Raw genomic sequence first — 18,118 nt, 5'->3', positions numbered from 1 at the left:
GGGGTGTTACAAATGGTATCAGAGCGACGATCCTGAAACCTGTAACCAATGAACTCAATGAATATAGGGAGTCAATTAAAATGAACCCGGGGTAAAGGTTGTAGAAGCTAATGCAAAGACTTGGGAGACGTCCTAAAGTCGCGAACTCGCCCTACAATTTTGAACCGGTCACCATGGGATATGAGTCGGGATCGCTATGTGTTTATCCTGTGAATTGTGTACCTATATGGTGATGTGTGGCATGAATCAGTGGATGTATGTATGTGGAGATGGGGAATGTGTGGAAAAAATGGTGATGATGTGATTTCGTATGTTGTTGATTGAAAGCATGTTGCATGATAGTTGGTTTACAATGTTGGTTAGAATTGTTAGAAAAGTGTATGAGAATGATGAGTAATGCGTTGGAAATGGATGAATTGATTGGAAAAGATGGAGTAGCAATTGCATGAGAATATGAATTTTGTGATTATGAATATGTTTAGGTGACGAAGTGTATTTGTAATGTTGTTGTATTAGTAACATGGAAATAGGATTTGTAATGTATGAGAATGTTTTGTGTTACGAAAAGTTATAAAATTTAAAGTATGCGGTTAGTACATGACTAATGAGTTAAATAATATATGTGCATGATGGATGTTGTTGCTTGATTTTTGAAGATGGTAACATGAGATTAGCAATACTGGTTTTATGAGTACTGAGTCGTTTTGTCTACCTTGTTGTTGTTTAAGTCGTTTGGGAAGTAAAAATCAATAGTTGTGTTTTTCGTTTATAAAGAGGTTGTCTTTAAACTGTTATAACTTGAGATGCATAAATGATTTTGATGTGATTCCAATTGGAGGTGATAGCTTGTCCTTTTACGATTCTAACGATAGGTCACACGCCCAAAACGACCAAGTAATGAGTGAGTTATGGCTGTTTTACGAAAACTGGACAGTGCTGAGAATTGGGGTACTCGATCGAGTAGCCTTGGTACTCGATCGAGTAAGGGGGAACTCGATCGAGTACGTTAGTTACTCGATCGAGTAGCCCTGTTGATTTGTTTTACGTGCTTCTGATCTTCACCTACTCGATCGAGTAAGTCCCTTACTCGATCGAGTGGCCTGTACTCGATCTAGTGACCCCTGTTTTGGGTCATATGCTTATCTTTTGACTTCGTTGCATATTATGTTTAATTCAAAGATGTTATTTTACTTCTTTATGCATTGTTTTACATGTATGTTGATCCTGATGCGTAAGTTACCCAATCTTATGGTGTAGTGAGTGGCACCTGTGGTGAGTAGGAGTTCGGTGGGAGGACATGAGTTCTATGTGTTGTGATAGATAGTGGAAAAAGAAAAGGGAGATTGGTATGGCTTAATTGAGGCATAGAGCATGTTTTGTAAGACGGGATGAGTGATATGATTGTGTTTTGAGTAATGTAAGAGTAAGTGAATGTGGGCAAAGAGTGATGTAAGTTTAAGGAACGTGAGGATGAAAAAACTGAAAGAAAGGATGTGGATAGTAGCAACCTGAGATGTATAACGAATTATGGAAGGAGATGGTTAGAAATAGTGTTGAGTAAGAATATATGTAATGAAAGGTCGTTTTAGAGGAATTGAGAAGAGTGGTTTATAGTGAACTTAATGGAGACATGTCGCGACGTGGATTTGCAGATAGTGACTGAGTTTGGAAATTTGTGTTATCGAGAGACGAAACTAATGTGTGATTTCTTTGGGCATTTAACGGCATGAAATTAAATGAAGTTGTTTAAACAGTGAACGTTGATTTTATGGATAGGTTAGGGAAAAGTGTGAGCGATAGCATAATAAGAGAAGATCCGTGGTAAGAAAGAGTGAGATGATATCGACATGAAATAATGGGATTTGAGCTTTGGAGCAATGAGAAGGTGATCGGAGCACTAAAAAGTTAGGAAGAAGTAATAAGGAGTTGAATGGTCAATTACTTTAGTCGAGTGTAAAAAGAAAAGCATGAGGAGAGTAAAAAGTAAGCTAAGGAAAATTTTCACCGGAGTTATGTGATATAAAGGTAAGGAATCATCGAAATGTGTGATATTATCATGAGGATGTTAGTTAATGGTTATATGGGAGCTTCAGGACAACATGATTAATAATGAGTTTCGAGAAATTAAGGAAAGTAAGAAGTTAGTAGAATATCTGCATGATATGAGATTTTGGTGGAGAAATGGATGATGATTCAATTAAGGAAAATATTGGGAAGAATGTTGAGGTAGTTTTGTTCATGTATTCGATGTTCGTTGTTTGGGATGTTAACCAGAGATAGAAAAGAAATCATGATGTTTAGAGATGAGTGAAGAGGTTTGATGTCCGGACAGTGGTAGTGTTATGGTCTTTGACTAGTGGTTAAGGGTGAGGGTATATTAGAAAAGTGGCAATTCTAAAGAGGCTGATTTTGTAAAGACTGAATTGATAAAAGTATGGTTGTCAGGAAGTATAAGACATAGTCTTAGGAGGTGGTTTCTCATAATGAGTGTTAGGTTTGTATGGTTATGTATGGCGAGAAGGTCTTGGTGATGCGAATGGAAGAATGTGATGAGGGGCAGGCGAGTTAAGCTCGGACAACGGGTAACCTTTGTTGAGTGGTAACTTACGTGATCGGGATTGATTTGGTTGGATGTGATTACGGTCCGTGATATATAAATGTTTGTGTGAGGTCTTGGCCTCACAAGACGTGGTATGGTGTGATTATCATAAAGTTGTTATTTGAATGTTCTGTAATGCATGTTGAGTACGCTAATCTAATTGAATGATATTCAAAAAGGTAATAATTTGAGTGATCTGGCATGACTGGCTATACTTGTATGTATTCATGATACATGTCAAACCGTGATATGGTAAGAGGATGATATTCACGAGGTTATTATCTGTTTAATTCATATAATATGTTGCTTGTGATTTAGTAAAGTGGGTTTGAGTAAGTTTTTCTTGTTCGAGAAGTTATGTTGAGCGAGTACTTATGGGATTGTGTAAGTTGTGATGACTATCGATGTGGTTGTGGTGCCTCGGGTGGTGATCCGGCACGATATTTAGTGTTGTGATGCGGGTATTTTCGCATCTGCGGTGTGGTGTTGGTGGCGGTGTTGTGATGCGTCACCGGATGTGGTGGAGTAGGCGGGATGTTTATGATTCGAGTTTCGAAAGTACATACCATTATACATAGAATGTTGTTTTGTTTGATGTTGCTCCTGCGAGTTTCGATTGGTGCGAGATAGACGATTGTCTTGTTTATTGATGTTTCTTACCGATTCGGTTTTGGTATGAGAGTAGAGTATGATATGAAGAGAGTTGTATATGTTTTCTTTGTTGTCATGGTATAGTGACATTACATTGATGGGACACGATCGTCGAGAAGTTGTTCTGATTTTTGATCTTGTTTTAAGATGAGGCTTTAGACATAGTCATGGTAAGTGATCGGTGGAACATGTGTTGTATTGAGGTGGATCTTTGCCGGTGGTTCATAATCGATTTTGGGACGGTGAGTGTAGGGTGTCGGGAATTAGTGTCATGTTAAGTTTTGTATGAGTTTTGCGGTAATAAAGAAAAGAACGTGAGGATCTAGTGTGAGTGTACGTAACAAGTGTGGATCGTGAATTATGCTTTTGACGATAAGAGTTTTATGTAGTTTATATAGAGAGGTGTGTCATGTTGCGGTAATAGGGAACAAGTGAAGTTTTGGATTAAGTTAAGGATTTTGTGGTATAGGTTAGGTGGTGTGACGAGTGAAGTGAAGTATGAGAGTTGTTTAAGTAAGAGAGCCTTGGATATGTGCATGGCGAGTGTTTAGGTTCTAGGTGGTTATCTTTGACATGCGGTGGTGATGAGGATAATGAAAAGATATATCTAGGATTTAGTATTAGTGAGTTACGAGGACGTAACATTTATCTTAAGAGGGGTAGGATGCGATAAAAGAGATTTTGATGGTTTTACATATGGTAGTATATTTGGAAGTAGAGTGTTGGTGTAGCATAAGATATGGATTTGTATATGCTGTGGTTGATAGTGTTAAAAGGTCATGGGCGTGCTTGTAGTAATTCGATGTTAGGAATGCGAGAATACTTCAATAGTGTTGACAGTTGGATGATGAGGTTATGAGTGTGAGTAAACTTCGAGGACGAAGTTCCTTTTAAGGGTGGTAGAATGTAACATTCCGTTTGATGTTTATGTAGTTGGTTATGTATGGAGTTAGTGTCGGGAGAGTTTATGATGTAGTTGATACGACATCGTGAGCGAGGTGTGGAGGTAGGAATAGTTGGTAGAGTTGGTGTTAAGAATTCATGGTTTCATGTTCTGTAAGTTGGGGTTTTTGTTTTGAGTTCTTAGTAGCTTTGTTGTGTCTTGATCGAGTTATTATGTTTGTTTTTGAGTATGGGTTGAACTTCGGGGACGAAGTTCTTTTTAAGGAGGGAAGACTGTAATACTCCGTATTTATGAGTCTTTGGGTACTCTATCGAGTAGGCCTTACTCTGTCGAGTAAGGGTGAGTTGCGTTTTAAAATAGTTTCTGACCTGTTGGGTACTCGATCGAGTAACTAGGATACTCGATCGAGTAAGGGGGTACTCGATCGAGTACCTTAGGTACTCGATCGAGGAGCCGGTTTACGGGGAATGTTTTGACGGGTTTTGCTAATAACGCGAGTTTGATATAAAAGGTTTCCGTCAGTTTATTTAATCACTTTTAACCTTTCTAAACCTTTCAAAAGAAAAAGGAGTTACGTAGTTCTCTCTCGTCGCGTTGTTGGCAAATCCCCAAGGCTAGGAGTGTCGGATCATCTTGTTCTTTGCATCATAGTGTTCCTTGCGTCAAGGGTAAGATCTACATACCAATTTTATACTGTTTGTTTGAGTTTGTTTAAACCCTAATATGGGGAATTGGGGGTTTTGTTGTAGATAATGATTGGTAGTGATTATGTGTATGTATGATAGGAGAAAGATTTGTAGAAGAGGCTTTTTTATACAGTTGTTGAGACCGTCTGATTGTGTTGCTGTTCCAGGTAGGATTTCCTACTCAGTATTAGTCCCATAATGGGATATTGGTTGATGTGTTGTGTTTGGTTGTTTGATATAGTAATTGTATTGTGATTGTGGTTGTGATCGTTGTTTATGGTTCGCGAGGCGTGGCCTCGGCTGAGTGGGGTCACTTGCGGGAGTGGCTTCACGCCCTAGTTTCGCCTTCTGTGGAACCCGCCACAGAAGGGATGTGCACATTAATGGACAGGGTTATCGCTCACTATGTGGAGCGGGGATTTGGTGGGTACGGCCGGTCCCCCATCGGGGTAGGTCCAAAGGACGATCGGTGATTGAGATGATTGGATTTGGCGTGATTGTGTGTGTGTGACGTTAAGCTGTCTGTTTATCTTATTGTTGATATATATATTGAGTTGTGTGATTAGTACGACCCGTTTAAATGTTTTAAAAACGTGGTGATCCATTCGGGGTGGTGAGCGATTATTGAGCGGTATGATGTGATGCGTATGGGATAGCCGGGGATGAGTCATCACGTGGCAGTTAGAAGTCTTCCGCTGTGTCAGACGATGTTTTATAGCTTTGATAGTTTTAGCAGTAGACCGTCTGAGGATCTTGTATTTCTTTTTATGAGTTTGGTATTGCTATGTAATCACCTTAAACTTTATTTACTTTTAAAGTTGTTTCGTTATTGTCTTATGAATATCATGCCTCGGGTAACCGAGATGGTGGCATCCTTATACCTGAGTGGTCCTGGTAAGGCACATGGAGTGTGGGGGTGTTACATAGGGAGTCAATTAAAATGAACCCGGGGTAAAGGTTGTAGGAGCTAATGCAAAGGCTTGGGAGACGTCCTAAAGTCGCGAATTTGCCCTACAATTTTGAACCGGTCACATGGGGGGTATATGTCAAGGTCGTATGTGGTGTTTGTTAGCTTGTATTTGAATGTAACTATATATAATGTGGATTGTTGGATGTTGGGAGTAGAGAATTGGAATTGTGAATGAAAGGCTGGTGGGGTGTGTATATATGTTGTTTGAATAAGGAAGCATGATGGTTGTTTATTATGTGGCATTTGAAAACATGAATAGTTTATTTGTTGATTGAATGCGGAATTGTGTAGAATTGCATGCTTAGTCATATGATAATGTTGAGTTTATAAAGTTGCATAGTATGTTGGGTTATGAGAGATAACATGCGGGTAGTATGTACGAGTCAGCATGACTCGATCGAGTGGGGGGCACTCGATCGAGTAGGTGAGGTACTCGATCGAGTGGGTCTGACTCGATCGAGTGGGTATTTTGACGTTTTTATAACCAGAATCGTGTTTTTGGGTACTCGATCGAGTATATAAGGCACTCGATCGAGTAGGGGGTCACTCGATCGAGTGGCTGTGCTACTCGGTCGAGTATGTTAGAGATCAGAAGGTCTGTTTTGGGTCTGAAGTCGGGTCACTCGATCGAGTATGGTGGGCACTCGATCGAGTAGCCTCTACTCGATCGAGTAGGTTTAGGCACTCGATCGAGTGTGTTCTGGGCAGTCTGTTTTCGTGTTTTGGGGTTATAGTGCGTATGTTCATATCTACCCTTTTCTTATATAGTTTCAAGATGCCGCCTAAGAAAACCGCTTTGTATGCGAGAGCTGAGAGCATGAACATCGATGATATAGTTAAGATGTTTGAGCATCAAGATGCTCTTACGGAGGCCCTAAAGAGAGTGGGAAAGGATAAGGAGGTTGATCACTCTAAGATCAGCCTTTACATAGCGAGGTTTAACCCAAAAGAGTACAAGGGGACCGGGGAGCCAATTCTTCTTGACAATTGGCAATGTGAGATGGAGAACATACTGGACCTGGCACACTGTCCTGATGAGAGGAAAGTAGAACAAGCTGCGTTCTACTTGAGGGAGGCAGCTGGTGAGTGGTGGGACAAGGTGAAAGCGAGTGCTAGAGAGATGTATACGAAGCAGGGCTTACTTTCTATACCTTGGGAAGAGTTCCGGAGGGCTATGAGGAAAGAGTTTGTACCTGAGCATGTTAGGAGTAAGCTGAGGGAGGAGTTTGATGGGTTTTGGATGACGTCTGATATGTCAGTTGCTGAGTACTACAAGCAATTTAATGAGAAGTCTAGGTATACTGAGGACATGGGTTTGAGTGAGGAGAACCTAGCGCTGAGATTTGAGAGGGGGTTGACTCCCAGGATCAGGGACAAGTTACCCGTGGGAGTCCTTACGATGTTAAGGAAGCTTATGAGAGGGTGGGAGAGCCGAGAGGTTGGTGGAGATGGCCCTAAGAGAGGTAGTGAGAAAAGGAAGGTGAGAGTGAAGGTGGTGGCCAATCTAACTACAGAAAGGCAACCACAAATCGAGGCTAGAGCGGTTTCTTCCGGTTCGGGGTTCGATCTTTGGGGCTTCTTTTGGCGTGGCCGTGTGAGTGGTAGTGGTAGTTGGGGGATGACCTGCTATGGCTGTGGCGGTGTAGGCCACAAGAGACATGATTGCACGAGTGTACCTGGAGCTTTTCAGAGACCGGCTCAGGGGAGCTATTCTCAGGGACCGACACAGAGTTATGCGAGTAACAGACCAGCTGGGTCATGGTCTAACCGGGGAAGTCAGAGCAACCAGGGTGGAGGTAACCGCAATGGCGGTAATTCTTACCAGAAACCAGCTACGAACAACAACAACAATCAGGGGTCGGGTGCTAAGCCGACCACATCAACAAGATCTTGTCCGAGGGAAGTGGACAAGACCGATGGAAAGTCAGTTCATGATGGACAAGAAAGCAGCTGAGGACGATGCACATGTTATCACTGGTACTTTTCTTGTTAACGGTATTCATACCTTTGTTTTGTTTGATTCAGGGGCATCTCAGTCGTTTGTGTCTTCGAGTCATGTTAAACGGTTGGGTTTGAGGGTATATGAGTCTGTAAGTGAGAAATTTTTTATACCTTCGGGTGAGTCTGTATCATGTGGGAGGTTGTAAAGGGATGTATCTATGATAGTTGGGCAAGTTGATCTACCTGTAGACTTGCTAGAGTTTCCTTTTGATGGTTTTGAGATGATAGTCGGGATGGATTGGTTGGGAAAGTACAAAGCTAAGATAGACTGTCATCAAAAGAAAGTGTCTTTGAGAGGTCCTAAGGGTGTTAGCGTGTCTTATCGTGGGTTTGTGGTCAAACCCAAAGTTAAGTTGATTGCAGCTGTGACCTTGAAGTCCTATCTGAGGAAGGGATGCCCTTTGATCTTGTGCCATGTGAGAGATGACCGGATAGAGAGCTCGACAGTTGATCAGATACCAGTGGTGGGTGAGTTTGCAGATGTCTTTCCAGAGGATATTCCGGGGTTGCCACCAAAGAGGGAGATAGATTTCACAGTTGAGTTGAAACCGGGGATGGGGCCAATATCTAAGGCACCGTACCGGATGGGTCCTAAGGAGATGGAGGAGCTCAGGAAACAGTTGGATGATCTGATAGAGAAGGGATACATTAGACCTAGTGTATCACCGTGGGGAGCACCAGTTCTTTTTGTGAAGAAGAAAGATGGGAACTTGAGGTTGTGCATAGATTACAGGGAGCTGAACCGAGTGACAGTGAAGAACAAGTATCCTTTGCCAAGGATAGATGAATTGTTTGATTAGTTGAGTGGTGCATCAGTCTTTTCTAAGATTGATTTGAGGTCGGGGTACCAACAGGTGAAGTTAGTGAGGTGGACATACCAAAGACAGCTTTCACGTCGAGGTATGGCCATTATGAGTATGTGGTGATGCCTTTTGGGTTGTCTAATGCACCGGCTGTGTTTATGGATTTGATGAACAAAATCTTCAGACAGTTTTTGGACAAGTTTGTGGTGGTGTTTATCGATGACATCTTAGTCTACTCCAAGACTAAGGAGGAGCATGAGGAGCATCTGAGGATTGTGTTGCAGACCTTGAGGGAGCATGAGTTATATGCTAAGTTGTCTAAGTGTGAGTTCTGGTTAGAGAGAGTTGCTTTTCTGGGGCATGTGATCTCTAAGGATGGGGTAGCTGTGGATCCGGCAAAGATTGAGGCAGTGACAAAGTGGGAAGCACCAAAGAATGTTGCTGAGATCAGAAGTTTCTTGGGTTTAGCTGGATACTACAGACGGTTCGTGAAAGATTTCTCCAAGATTGCTAGACCTATGACAGCTTTGATGAGGAAAGAGAACTGGTTTCGTTGGGATGAGAGTTGTGAGATGGCGTTCCAAACATTAAAGGAGCGTTTGACCACAACTCCTATCTTAGCATTGCCTGAAGGGATCGAGAACTTTGAGGTTTATACAGATGCCTCAAAGAATGGGTTGGGATGTGTGTTGATGCAGAACGGTAAAGTGATTGCCTATGCTTCTAGGCAATTGAAGCCTTATGAGGAGAACTATCCTACACATGATCTGGAGTTGGGTGCAGTTGTGTTTGCTCTCAAGATTTGGAGGCACTATCTTTATGAGGCGACCTTTAAGGTATTTTCTGATCACAAGAGTCTCAAGTACATCTTCACTCAAAAGGAGTTGAACATGAGACAGAGGAGGTGGATGGAGCTGATTGGCGAATATGACATGGATATTATCTACCATGAAGGGAAAGCCAATGTTGTTGCAGATGCTTTGAGTAGGAAGAGTGTACATTCTTTGTCTACAACTTTATCTTTGATGAGGTTGAGAGATGAGGTGGGGAAGTTTGGGATACATATGATGCAGAGAGGGGATGCCATGGGAGATTTGACAGTGCAGCCTGATCTTTATGATGATATTCGAGGTAAACAGATGTTGGATCCTAAGATAGTTGAGTGGAGAGCTGGAGTAGAGAAAGGGACAGTGTCTCGATTCTCTATTCATACAGATGGTAGTTTGAGGTTTGATGGTAGGTGGTGTGTCCCTAATGATGAGGAACTGAAAAAGATAATCATGACAGAGGCACATTGTACACCATATTTGGTACATCCAGGTGGTGACAAGCTATACAAGGATTTAAAGAACACGTTCTGGTGGCCTGGATGAAGAAAGAAACAGCTGAGTTTGTGGCCCGTTGTTTGACATGCCAGAGAGTCAAAGGGGAACAGCGACGACCACAAGGTAAGATTCAGTCTTTAGAGGTACCTGAGTGGAAGTGGGAATCCATTTCCATGGATTTTATCGTGGGTTTGCCGAAGAGTCAACAGGGTAAAAACATAATATGGGTAATAGTGGATCGACTGACCAAGTCAGCTCATTTTGTGCCAATGAAAGATACATGGACTAAGGCACAATTAGCTATGGCTTATCGAAAGAATGTGCTAAAGTTGCATGGAGTCCCTAAGGACATAGTATCTGACAGAGATGCGAGATTTATCTCAAGGTTTTGGAAAGAGTAGCAGGAATCTTTGGGAACGACTTTGAAGATGAGTACATCGTTTCATCCTGCGACAGACGGTCAGACTGAGAGAACGATCAAGACTCTTGAGGATATGTTACGAGCTTGTGTGATGGACTTTGGTGGTAGCTGGGAACAGAGGTTGGATTTGATAGAGTTTTCTTACAACAATAGCAATCACACTAGTATTGGCATGGCACCGTTTGAGGCCTTATATGGGAGGAGATGTAGGAGTCCGATTTGTTGGGACGACAGTGCTGAGGCAGTGGTTCTAGGACCAGAGATGGTACATGAGATGGTTGAGCAGATTAAGATGATCAGGGAAAGAATGAGAGCGGCTCAGGATAGGCAAAAGAGTTATGCAGATCTACTCGCCAGGATATAGAGTTTCATGTTGGGGACAAGGTTCTTCTGAAAGTGTCTCCTATGCGTGGGGTTATGAGATTTGGGAAGAAAGGCAAGCTGTAACACCCCAATTTATCCAGGAGCCTTTAGCTAGACATTTCCAAATAAATAGGACTGTTACCATCTCGGTTTCCCGAGGTAGTGAATAACAAAGTCCAACTCACCAAAGTACTTTATATTAAAAACTTAATGATTACATATTTATTACAACTTAACCAACTAAAACTTAATATAGAAACATTTACAATTCGCAGCGGAAATAAATAAAGTGATATAATTGTTCTATGTGATCTAGACTTCAACTATGGTCCAAGTCAAGCTTTCATCCCAATGCTCCCGAGTCAGGTAATCTTTAGTACCTGTCAAATCTGCTCCCCATAAAACGGTTCACCGCAGGTGTTCACGAATACACAGTCAACCACGAGGTTGAGTAGGAAACTAAACACTGAATAAAGATACAACAACCTGCAAATAGATTCCACCATCACATTTTGTCCATTTCCCACCACGGCACACCCCCACTTGTAGACACACAGTCATACTCCACTTCAAGACACACAGTCATACTCCACTTCTAGACACACAGTCATACTCCTGGACACACAGTCCCGCCTCAGACACACAGTCCGGATATACTGGACACATAGTCCCGCCTCAGACACACAGTCTGGTTATACTGGACACACAGTCCCGCCTCAGACACACAGTCTGGTTCCACACAAAACTCATCTCCAACAACAAACGATAATAATGACAGTCTCAGTAATATAACCAAACCGACATGATATAGAATAATGGCATAAGACAGAAAATCCAGCAAGATAATAATATCGTTGTAAACAGTTAAACATATCCTTCACCAATCCAGCACCTCATACATTACATCCATCTTTAGCAATAACAAAAATAAGACAAGATTGAGTAGTTTTCTACCTGGCGAGCAGCTCAAAGCAATCCAAATAATTAAAGCAATCCAACCCGATTATAATTTCTTCACAATTCGATCTATCACACATATTATACTTTACTTATTAATTATCCAATTACGTATATTAACTTGTTGACTTATAATTTAATTATATTAATTATTTCCCGTATAAATTATTACTACGTAAAACCCGTCTCAAACCCAACTCAAGTCCCGACCCATAACTAAAACTAATCTAATTATAAGACGATAAGACGACATGTAAATAATTAATTGAACCCGTCTTAAATAACACCCCCAAAATTCCCATACACACGTTAACCCCATGTTTCACACTAACCACATGTAAATAATTAATTGAACCCGTCTTATTAGAGTCACGGAGGTCAAGGACGACTACTAAGGTCAACGACACTGTTCACGGTTGTCCATACGGTGTATAAACGTTAACTTAAATTATTAAGGCGATATAAACATAAATTAAGACGGTCTTTACCTTTTATCGCTTTATTTGCTCTTTCCGTCTCTTAAAAGCTCCTTATACTTCTTTGTGAATTGTGAATTATATTTTCAGATTTATCACGGTATTTATAGTGTTAGATGATTAGAGAGAATGCGAGGTCAATTAGGAAACTATTATAGTTACCTTATTCCAATTGTTATAGGATTTACCATTATAAATTATATAATTATTATTATCATATATTACTAGTCTTACCATACTAGAATTACCATACATCCCTTTTACTAATTTAGTTATTAAGATAATTAAAGATAATTATTATTACCTTCCCATATTATTATTTCCATATTATTATTATTATTATTAATTCCCGATACAATCCCGATTACACTCATACTAAATTAATAAGTTTCGGTCCAATTTACAATGGCACACGGCCCAGCACTCAATTATTAGCTAAGCCCAATTCCCGACTTGCTTACTTAATTTATTACTTAATTATCGTCTTTCTTTATTATTAGAAATGCCTTTAATTTAATTATTAAATTACATGAATTATTATCATGAATTAATTATCAAAATACGGGGTATTACAGTCTTCCCCCCTTAAAATGAACTTCGTCCCGAAGTTCGCCCACAACTACTATCACAACACTTATAACTACACAACATTCAACATAATTAACCATTTTCGATTATCAATCACACCATTCTTACCACAAGGTATCCCAATAATAACTCAAAACTTTCGTAGTATTACATTCCTTCCCCCTAAAAATAAACTTCGTCCTCGAAGTTCGAGATAACAAACAATAGGAACAACCAAATCATTGTTGTAATGTCACAGTATAAAGAACACACCTTGTAATATAAGACAACTATTATTTCCAATACAACTCCAATTAATGATTAAATGAATAAAAAAATCTCTGATTCACTTATAAATGGCAAAACCAATCATATAGGATATTCGAACTAATCTTTATTTAAACCCAACTACTTTACTTAACTACCAACGAATACATTGCCTGAATAAATAATAATCTATAACAAAATACACATAATTGTTTAGTTAATCTTTTCTTAATAATGATATCTAACTTAAACATGGATGCAATATAGGCTTAGGGCAACACGTTTCGCATATCACTAGACATGTCATTCTACTTCACATAATTGACAACATCAAAATATCAATGTGCAAGAGATAAGAAACAAAAACTTATACTTTTCAAGGCTAGGAAAACATGTTATAACTTCAAAAAAATCATAAATAAATAATAACTTAATTACTCCTCAAGAACTTAAACTTTTTAGAAAATACAGACAGTTAGTAAATTATGAGAAAAAGAATCAAGTCAAAAACTCATAAGGTCAATTTTTAATACATTTTACAAATGGTTTGGTCGAAACAAAATTTTTATATCAACTTGTCAGAAACTTAGGTCAACTTGTAAAAATCACTATTAATTGTCAAAAATTTACCTTGCAATGTGGCTTATCAATTTAGAAACATATACGAATATTTTAAACAATGAAGTTGTAATTACACTAAATCACCAGGTAGTTTTTAAATGGCAAATTTTCCAAAAACATGGCGCGAAAACACAACTGTATAGGAATATTCTAACCACTGTCCACTAAAATATTTATTTCTCCTAGACCGTATATCATTTGACCATGAGACCAGTGGCATATGAAAGTTAACTCACCAAGCTATTACACATAAACTTTTAGTATAAGGATTTTAAACAAGCAGTAAATGGGAGCAAAAACAATCAAGGGTAAAATTTCGAGAAATCCACCAAAATCGCATTCTTCACAATTTCACGCAATTTCTTTAACACTTCACATATTAATCATTTTCACACCTCCCATATACATGCCAACATATCTTCCCCATTTAAAAGACATGCTTATCACAATGCTTAAAAAGAAATCAGCCACAATCATTAACGAAAACAGTCATTCAAACAAGACAAACAAATTCCTAAGGGAAATATACTATATTCATTTTTAATCACCCCACACTGGAATATCTCTCAAGGCAACCGGTTCAAAACTGGAAGGGCCAAGGTACAAATTAGGCGCGCTTTCCTAACCGTACTAAGAGGGGCTCCTAACAGTTTCTATCCGGGGTTCATTTTATTTAGACACAACCTAAGTTCATTATTATTCATTGGTTAGGCCTGAGGATCGTTTTTCTCTAATACCACTTTATAACACCCCCATTTATCCAGGAGCCTTTAGCTAGACATTTCCAAATAAATAGGACTGTTACCATCTCGGTTTCCCGAGGTAGTGAATAACAAAGTTCAACTCACCAAAGTACTTTATATTAAAAACTTAATGATTACATGTTTATTACAACTTAACCAACTAAAACTTAATATAGAAACATTTACAATTCGCAACGGAAATAAATAAAGTGATATAATTGTTCTATGTGATCTAGACTTCAACTATGGTCCAAGTGAAGCTCTCATCCCAATGCTCCCGAGTCAGGTAATCTTTAGTATATGTCAAATCTGCTCCCCATAAAATGGTTAACCGCAGGTGTTCACGAATACACAGTCAACCACGAGGTTGAGTAGGAAACTAAACATTGAATAAAGATACAACAACCTGCAAATAGATTCCACCATCACATTTGGTCCATTTCCCACCACGGCACACCCCCACTTCTAGACACACAGTCATACTCCACTTTTAGACACACAGTCATACTCCACTTCTAGACACACAATCATACTCCTGGACACACAGTCCCGGCTTAGACACACAGTCCGGATATACTGGACACACAGTCCCGCCTCAGACACACAGTCTGGTTATACTGGACACACAGTCCCGCCTCAGACACACAGTCTGATTCCACACAAAACTCATCTCCAACAACAAACGATAATAATGACAGTCTCAGTAATATAACCAAACCGACATGATATAGAATAATGGCATAAGACAGAAAATCCAGCAAGATAATAATATCGTTGTAAACAGTTAAACATATCCTTCACCAATCCACCACCTCATACATTACATCCATCTTTAGCAATAACAGAAATAAGACAAGATTGAGTAGTTTCCTACCTGGCGAGCAAATCCAATTAAGCAGCTCAAAGCAATCCAAATAATTAAAGCAATCCAACCTGATTATAATTATCCAATTACGTATATTAACTTGTTCACTTATAATTTAATTATATTAATTATTTCCCGTATAAATTATTATTAAGTATAACCCGTCTCAAACCCAACTCAAGTCCCGACCCATAACTAAAACTAATCTAATTATAAGACGATAGGACGACATGTAAATAATTAATTGAACCCGTCATAAATAACACCCCCAAAATTCCCATACACATGTTAACCCCATGTTTCACACTAACTACCACACGCCTCCCCTTAAACCCAATTTTTTAACGGCCAACCACTCATCACTTATCACCACCATGGCCACCTTCATCCCACACCTGTCACGGTGGCCAGCAGCCCCAATAACCACCCAGGACAGCACTAACAATGGCACAAACAGCAGTAACAAAAACAGCCCGATAGCAAACCCATACACTACCCACGGCTTATACACTATCACAACCAAAACCACCACTAAACCACCACCTACTCAGCCACTTCACTAACCCACCAGCTAAGGCACCACCAGTCTAGACCTGCTCCCACGACAACCCCAACCACGGTTCCCATGCAGCTTTAACACCAACAACATTCGAACCCGACGCAACGTATACAAAAGACACGGTTTACACCACCAATCACGACCACCACCAACAAACGCCACTACTACCACCACCTGTAACTCCCCCTGCCACCGTAGATATGATACCCACCGACACGACCCAACCAGTCGCGGCCAAACCCAATCGTGCCCTAGCACACCACCTACGACACAAATAACAAAGCAGCTCACGGCATACAACAACCACAACCACCTCAGACTACTAGTGGCCACCAACGTGGTCTCCCTTGACCCACGGTGGTCCCACCACCTGACACAACCCCTCACGACAACCCCCAATCACCTAGAAACGACCCACGACCTCTCTAAAGGACAATCACCCAAACCGCCACCTCCCTTAACAGCCACCACACCAACCACCACGACTAACCACCCCAAAACCACCAGTAGGACCGCCTACCGCCGACCTAACCAACCAACCAAACCCCAGGTGACGTTGACAACCACAAACGATACAAACCCCGTCTTTCTCACCCACGACCTCCCCTATTTTGACGTCCAAACCACCACCCACGGTGGTCAACAGTGGTCAAGGTTGGTCTTATTAGAGTCACGGAGGTCAAGGACAACTACTAAGGTCAACGACACTGTTCACGGTTGTCCATACGGTGTATAAACGTTAACTTAAATTATTAAGGCGATATAAACATAAATTAAGACGGTCTTAACCTTTTATCGCTTTATTTGCTCTTTCCGTCTCTTAAAAGCTCCTTATACTTCTTTGTGAATTGTGAATTATATTTTCAGATTTATCACGGTATTTATAGTGTAAGATGATTAGAGAGAATGCGAGGTCAATTAGGAAACTATTATAGTTACCTTATTCCAATTGTTATAGGATTTACCATTATAAATTATATAATTATTATTATCATATATTACTAGTCTTACCATACTAGAATTACCATATATCCCTTTTACTAATTTAGTTATTAAGATAATTAAAGATAATTATTATTACCTTCCCATATTATTATTTCCATATTATTATTATTATTAATTTCCGATACAAATCCCGATTACACTCATACTAAATTAATAAGTTTCGGTCCAATTTACAATGGCACACGGCCCAGCACTCAATTATTAGCTAAACCCAATTCCTGACTAGCTTACTTAATTTATTACTTAATTATCGTCTTTCTTTATTATTAGAAATGCCTTTAATTTAATTATTAAATTACATGAATTATTATCATTAATTAATTATCAAAATACGGGGTACTACACAAGCTGAGTCAGAAGTTCATAGGGCCTGATGAGATCTTAGAGCGGGTTGGAGAGGTTGCTTATCGTTTGGTTTTGCCAACTGCGTTAGAGAGGGTGCATAATTTGTTTGATGTATCTCAGCTGCGGAAGTATGTGAGTGATCCGTCATATGTGTTAGAGGCAGAGAGCTTAGAGCTAGATGAGTCATTGTCATACCTTGAGGTGCCTAAGCAGATTCTTGACCGGAAGGTTAGGAAGACTAGGAGTGGAGAGACAGTTTTGCTCAAACTCCTTTGGTCTAACCACGAGACTGAGGAAGCCACATGGGAGGCAGAGGAGGCCATGAGAGAGCGTTACCATTTCCTTTTTGATCAGGTATATATGGTTACGGGGACGTAACCTGGTTTCTTTTAGGGGGGTAGGAGGTGATCGCAAAGAGTTTTTAAGAGCTTTTATACCCTTTTTGTGTTGTGTCGGTATGTGTCGGTATGTTTTTTGTGGTTGAGTCGGGTTGAGTTTGGGTTAGTAACATGTTTTATGTTGAGTTTTGTTTTGGTTGTTGAGTCGGGAGTGTAGTAGTGTGTGTCTTTATTTTGTTGTGGTTTGAACTTCGGGGACGAAGTTCTTTTTAAGGAGGGAAGACTGTAATACTACGGTTTTATGAGTCTCTGGGTACTCTATCGAGTGGGCCTTACTCTGCCGAGTAAGGGTGTGTTGCGATTTAAAATAGTTTCTGACCTGTTGGGTACTCGATCGAGTAGCCTTGATACTCGATCGAGTAGGCGACACTCGATCGAGTACGTCAGTTACTCGATCGAGTAGCCGGTTTACGAGGGGATGATTTGTCGGGTTTTTTTAATAATGCGAATTAATATTTAAACACTTCCGTCACTTTCATAATACACTTTTAAAAACCTAATTACTTTCAAAAGAGAAATCAATCTACGTACTTCGCATTCATCGCATTATTGGCAAATCCCGGCGCTTGGAAGGTCGGAATTCATCTTTCTT

This window comes from Silene latifolia, chromosome 11 (genome assembly GCF_048544455.1).
Source record: "Silene latifolia isolate original U9 population chromosome 11, ASM4854445v1, whole genome shotgun sequence".
NCBI lineage: Eukaryota > Viridiplantae > Streptophyta > Magnoliopsida > Caryophyllales > Caryophyllaceae > Silene > Silene latifolia.
Note: the sequence above shows the minus strand (reverse complement) of the source record.